This window comes from Adiantum capillus-veneris, chromosome 1 (genome assembly GCF_014529385.1).
Source record: "Adiantum capillus-veneris isolate H3 chromosome 1, ASM1452938v2, whole genome shotgun sequence".
NCBI classification, from domain to species: Eukaryota; Viridiplantae; Streptophyta; class Polypodiopsida; order Polypodiales; family Pteridaceae; genus Adiantum; species Adiantum capillus-veneris.
The window spans coordinates 114,616,282-114,622,823 of NC_140931.1; the positions used below are offsets into that span (position 1 = coordinate 114,616,282).

The following is a 6,542-nucleotide window of genomic DNA, read 5'->3' on the forward strand; positions in this document are numbered from 1 at the left end:
ATGGGGGCTATACAACTGTGGCCAAAAGAAGACGGACCCAAAAACACTCGGAGGATTGAGCTACTCGGATCCTGCAACCTCTCGAGGGACTCCCTGACTCTGGAAAAGAAAAAAACAACGAAACCTTTAATTAATACAAATGGATACATAATTTTGCATGCACTCATTTTTTAAAAAAAGTTCACACTTACAAGCTATAGTGTACGACATGCAGTTTCAAATTCCTCGCGATTGATTTTGTTGTTTTCATATAGCCAGCACCATGTCTGATATTCGGAGTGGCTCTCTCTGTATCTCTGGATCTCTCGGCTTGGGCGGGTCATAGTAATATTTTTCTATATATCAATTAAAAAATATCACAAACCTAACATTATTACCACAAATTAAATCAATTCAAATGAAAATACACGCACTCACAAATTTATCTTTCCATGCTGCTTTTCCGCCCGAGCCGTAATGCGTGGGCGTTTGCTGCGCCCTCGCCTCCACCTACCGAGTGTGTGCCCTAGCATGTGCCGCTCTCTTGTCCTCCAGCTCGACCTGGGATTTCTCCCACTCCTGGTCGTGAACATTTCCAGGGCGATAGTTGTGACCCTCAGATTCAAATGTTCGCTTTGCCGCCCTCCGCACACTGGACTTCTTATTTTTCAAGAAATTCTTGACGTACTCCTCGAGCCACTGCCTGGAGAACTCTTCCACTTCCGGATTAGGGAACCGCATGAGCAATGTCGTGTGAATGTACGTCAATCGGCTGGGTCCTGATCTTTGAAAGATTTAAAGCAATCTTGGTATGTCGAGTGGATCAGCTGGTTAAGGTGCCCTCGAAATGTCCTCCCCAAAGAGGAACCTAGATCCACCTCCCCCCCTCGATGTATATAATAGTAGTATCCACGAGCGTTCGGGGCGGGCGCATCGCGGTCCTCATCCTGATGTGGAGATCCAAGGGGTGAGCGAGGAGGTTGGGGTGTAAGAGGAGGTGAATCTGTAGCACTGCCCCCTCCACCACCAAAGCAGCACGAGCCACTACCTCGACGAGAGCATGAGCCACCACTACGGGAAGAGAGCTACCCACCGGAAGAGCGCTGGCCCGAGCCCGAACCGCTGGGTGGTGTAGGCGACGGATAACTCGACGGTGCGGGCATGGATCGCTGCGAATGCAAGGTGGAGGGAGGTGCAGGTGACAGGAAAGTCGAGGGTAAGGTGGAGAGAGGCGTTGTGGGAGGCACACTTTGCACGTAGGGAGTGTCGGCGCCCGGTGTCGCAAGCGGTGAGAGTCCATAGACAGCCAACTGTGCGGGTGTGTACCGCCCTAGAAGACTCTGCTGCGAGGATAGCCACTCTACCTGGGCGCGGTATGCCCTCTCGAGGTTGGGGTCGTGTACTGCATCTTGGAACCATCGAAAGCCGAAGGACGATTGTGGCTGGTGGGAGAAAGACTGCGAGTAGTAAGCGGAACAAGCGTCCTCGTAAGAGAGGTTGTCGGCGAGAAAGTCCTCTATGGTTCGATAGCCGGGCGTGGAAGAGGATGCCATATCCTACAATTCCACAAAAAAAGGGACCCTAATTAACATTGGATTCTAGTCAAAGTGAAATTCTTTATTGCATAGGATTCCTCTCTGCATAGGATTCCTTTTATCTCCTATTTAAGAAAAGGTTTGTGTGCTTTTTTTTTTTCATCCATTTAGAGTGTGTGTGTGTGTGTGCTTCTAATTAATCTATTGTGTGTGTGCGTTAGTGTTTGGCAAAGAAATTAATCTAGTATGTGTGTGTTGTCCCTTAATCTACCGTTGGGCTTCTCGATGACCATTGGGGTCTCAATCAACATCATCGCACACCCACATGGAGGTATGTTTTGGTATGCTTGTAACGCATGGACATTAATTCTTGCATTAGTGTGTGCTTGGGCAAGCATTAGTGTGAAAACACACCAATGCATGCCCAAGCACACACTAATGCAAGCATTAGTGTGTGCTTGTAACGCATGCACACACCAATGCTTGCATTAGTGTGTACTTATGCACAAATTAGTGTGTGAAAACACACCAATGCATGCACACACACACTAATGCAAGCATTAGTGTGTGCTGGAGAGGTATGCACACACTAACGCTTGCATTAGTGTATGCGTGGGCACAAATTAGTGTGTAGAAACACACTAATGCATGCACACACTACTGCTTGCATTAGTGTGTGTGTGTGTGTGTGTGTGTCTATAATGCATGCCCACACTAATGCAAGAATTAGTGTGGGCTTGTAACGCATGCACACACTAATGCCGGCATTAGTGTGTGATTGTATACAAAATAGTGTGTGAAAACACATTAATTTGTGCACAATCACACACTAATGCAAGAATTAGTGTGTGTGGATAATGCATGCACACACTAATGCAAGCATAAGTGTGTGCTTGTAACGCATGCACGCACTAATGCAAGAATTAGTGTGTGTATAATGCATGCACACACTAAAGCTTGCATTAGTGTGTGATTGTGCACAAAATAGTGTGTGTATGTGTGTGTGCGTGTGTGTATGCATTGTGTGTGTGTGTGTGCAATGTGTATGCATTGTGTGTGTGTGTGTGTGTGTGTGTAGAAGAACGAGAAGAAAGAGAGAGAGTTTGAGCACTTACAGTCGTGACCTCGATCGCTTGGATATGGTGGGGATGGAGATGAAGAGAGTAATACAGCTTGGAGATGGAGAGGGAGAAGGAGAGAGAGCTTGGAGATGGAGAGGGAAACATGCCCGCGCAGAGAAGGAGCCCGCTTTTGAATTTTTGGCAATCAATTTCGTGGGGGCACGTAGGTGCCCCCTTTATATAAAAAACTTTGCTGTAAATTTTACCGCGTGCATTACCGCGTCTTTTCTCACATATATTACCGCGTATATTACTGCGAAAAGTTGTGATGAGCCATTAAGGTTACACCGACTGGATGACCTCTTGTACCCACCTCTTTACCTTTCAGTCCCCTCTATCTTTAATGAGTGTCAGTCATGTCAATACCAACATTCTTGATTCTTCTTTTTCTTATTTAGTGTGTGTTCGTGTGCAGGTCGATTGGGATGACGTGGGTCCGTCGCTTGGCGCGGAACAAACTCGATGGTTGAGCGAGCGACTACCATGTCCATGTACGTGATGTAAGCAAGCGATTGCATGGATTTGGCGTATATGCTTGGCTCATGTGGATGATTATGGACTATGGGATGATCCGAGAAAACGCGCTCGAATGGAAACTAGCAATCTAAGGGTTTTGGCATCCATTGATGTCGCTCCCCATTGGAGTGTGATCGGGGGCGGAGGCGGGAGGAGGATGGAAGAGCAATTGCGCCAGGAGGCAGTCATGGGAGGGGGGTCACACCCGCCATCCGATGTGGGTGGGTCCACAGGAGCGCATGCGCATCCTACATCCACCACATATGGGGATCTCTTCACCACCCCGCCCCACATGGAGGTGGAGAAAGATCATTTTCACAATATGGTTGAGGATCTTCTTGCACGTGAGGCGGCGAATGAGTGTGAGCCAGAGTGTGCATGTGAAGAAGCCGCCCAAAAAACCAAAGATTCATTGCTAGAGGCAGCACACACCGCTCTTTACGAGGGATGCGCCTACTCCATATTACGAGCGTCTCTTGAGATCTTGAATATTCAAGCAATGTTTGGATGGAGCAATTCAGGGGTCGATGCACTATTGAGGTATGTTTAAGTGTAATAAGTGTTAGTTGTGAGTTTTTTTCGTGGTTATATGCAATAATGAGTGTTCTTTAATTATGTCATAGGCTATTAGGCAAGATGATGCCTAAAGGAAACCATCTTCCAGAAAATCGAAGGAAGGCACGGCAAGTGGTGAGACAGGGCTTGGGATGGACTATGATCACATACATGCATGTGTCAATGATTGTGTGCTATTCCGCAATGAACATGCAGGGCTTGATGCTTGTCTTGAGTGTGGAGAATCACGGTACAAAGAGGGAATGCAAGGAACCACAATACCTTGCAAGGTTCTTCGTCATTTCCCCCTCATTCCCCGCATCAAGCACATGTTCAACACCAAAGGAACAAGCGAGCTTCTTACATGGCATATGAAAAATCGCTCCACCGATGGGGTTATGAGAGTGTCAGGGCTGACTCACCGGTATGGAAACACGTCAAGCAGACATGGGCGGAGTTTAGAGAAGAGCCTCGTCACTTGAGGCTTGGTCTAGCTAGTGATGGGGTAAACCCATTTGGGCATCGGTCTACCTCATGGAGTACTTGGCCAGTGGTTGTTGTGAACTACAACATTCCACCATGGAGTCAACCAAGAAGGGGAACATTTTGCTCTCTCTTCTATTCCCAGGAAAACACAAGGTGAAGAAATGGATGTATATTTAGCACCTTTGATTAAAGAGCTTCAAGAGCTATGGAACGGCATAGATGTTTTTGATGTATCAAGACCACTTCGTGATCGGCGCACAATGATCAAGTGCATTCTCATGTGGACCATGCATGATTACCCCGGGCTTGGAGAGATTTCTGGTAAGCTTATACTTTGTGACCCTCTTTAATGTCTTTACATTGGTCACTTATATGCAGTTATGTCTTTTGTTTTTGTAGGACTCTCGACATCTGGACATAGTGCATGCCCAACTTGTGGACCCTCACTCGTGACAGAGAGACCCGCTCTACTTGGTAAGGTGATCTACCCCAATAATCATCGCTTCTTGCCACCCACACATCGATCTTATGCTCCACCGTGCAATGGGATCGAGACACTCCATTGGACCATGGCCGATTGGGCAAGACATTGGAACGAGCATCACAACACATTGCCTCCTCCCAATGATCCACCTAGGGGTATGTCTAGGTACTATATTTTCTTATCACTACCCTATTGGGCTTCATTGAAAATCCAACACCTATTGGATCCAATGCATGTGTTCAAAAATGTTGGGCAAGCTATATGGGATCACATAGTAGGCAAGAAAGATTCATTGGGGGCTAGAGAGGACATGAGGGCCAAAAGGAGGCTCCCTCCTTCGGCCACACCTCGCATGGGGCCTCGGGGGAAGATGGTTCTTCCAAAGGCACCTTGGATTCTATCAAGGGTGGATCAAGAGCGGATGAAACAAGTCATTGCATCCATCCGTACTCCAACAGGTTATATGCGTTCGCTCAAGGGTGCCTTCACTAAAACTAAGAAAGGAGGATCCACACAACTGTATCGGCTCAAATCCCATGATTGGCACAAGATTCTTTAGGTAATGTGTGTGTGTATATGCGTGTGTATGTGAGTGTGTGTGTGTATGTGGTTTAGGGTTCTGGATACTAATAAGTATTTTTGTTTGTGCAATAGTTTGTGCTTCCAATTAGCATTAGTGGATTTGCGGACACGAAGGTAAAGGCTGCAATATTCAAGGTGGAAGAAGTTGCTAGGTATAGCACATTTGGTCCTCCCTCCTAAACTTTACTTTGAAGACTAACTTTACTATGAAGATTATGAAGGGTTTTTTGGTTACAGGTTTCAGCCATTCCAACAGCTCGACTTCTAGCGATTGAAGAAACTTGTGCTATTGAGGATGCATTCCCACGTTCTATCCTTGTTAGCCAAGTTCACCTATTGCTCCATCTTGTTGAGGAGATAGCCATTTGTGGTGTGGTTCACTCCAGGTGGATATTCTTTCTTGAGAGGTTCCTAAAGACCTTGAAAGACTTTGTAAGGCTACGATCACAACCAGAGGTATTCATCGATCTTAATCTTTAAACCCTATTAGGATTGGATTGTATTCACAACGCTTTTTATTGGTTACTTTAATCACTAATGGTTTCATGTGTTCAGGCAAGCATGGCAGAGGGTTGGATTGTACAAGAGGCTTTTGTGTATGTCTCTCAATATCTTTTCAAAATAGACCCATCATTGCCTCGTTTAAAGACGGAGGAAGAGGATCCAAAAAAACACACAAACATTCCAAGTGGGAAAGGTTCTCTCTTGATTTTGGATAGGGAATTTCAAGCCATAGTCAACAACCATTGTCTACTCAATGCTCCCATCATGGGTAAATGGGTGGATATGTATGTGGAGGTGCGTACAATGAGAGAAAGGGAGAGGGAAGTATGGAAGAGGTCGCATGGCGGTAGGCAAGCACCTCCCTTTCCTAAAGAGCTTTCCAAATACCCTGATCTAATTCCAGTTGGGTGGATACACAATGCCATGACCAAGGCCAAGACACAAGGAGAACAAATAATCCCTAAAGAATGCGAGTACGCACGAGGATGTCTACCAAGGGTAAACTACTCAATGTGTTTAGTGTCTGTGTGCGAGTGTGTGTGTGTGTGTGTGGGTTTGTTTGTGTATGTGTGTCGTCTCTCTCTCTCTCTCTCTCTCTCATCTATCCTGATTGGTTTTTGCAAGCCTTCACATTCAACTCTATGTGGTCCGAAGGACGTCATTTTCGAACCCGCAAGATAGATGAGCGTCGAACCACTCACGATAGTGGAGTTATGGGCAACTTTGACACGACAACCCAAGAGGTGAGGGAATGTGGAACAATAGAGAGGATAATCAAAG

The 6,542-nt window shown here is 46.2% G+C and overlaps 1 pseudogene; it reads left to right on the top strand.

The window, feature by feature from the left end:
* The first annotated feature begins 1,140 nt into the window (after window positions 1-1,140).
* On the top strand, window positions 1,141-5,438 carry LOC147465396 (uncharacterized; annotated as a pseudogene).
* Window positions 5,439-6,542: the final 1,104 nt, after the last annotated feature.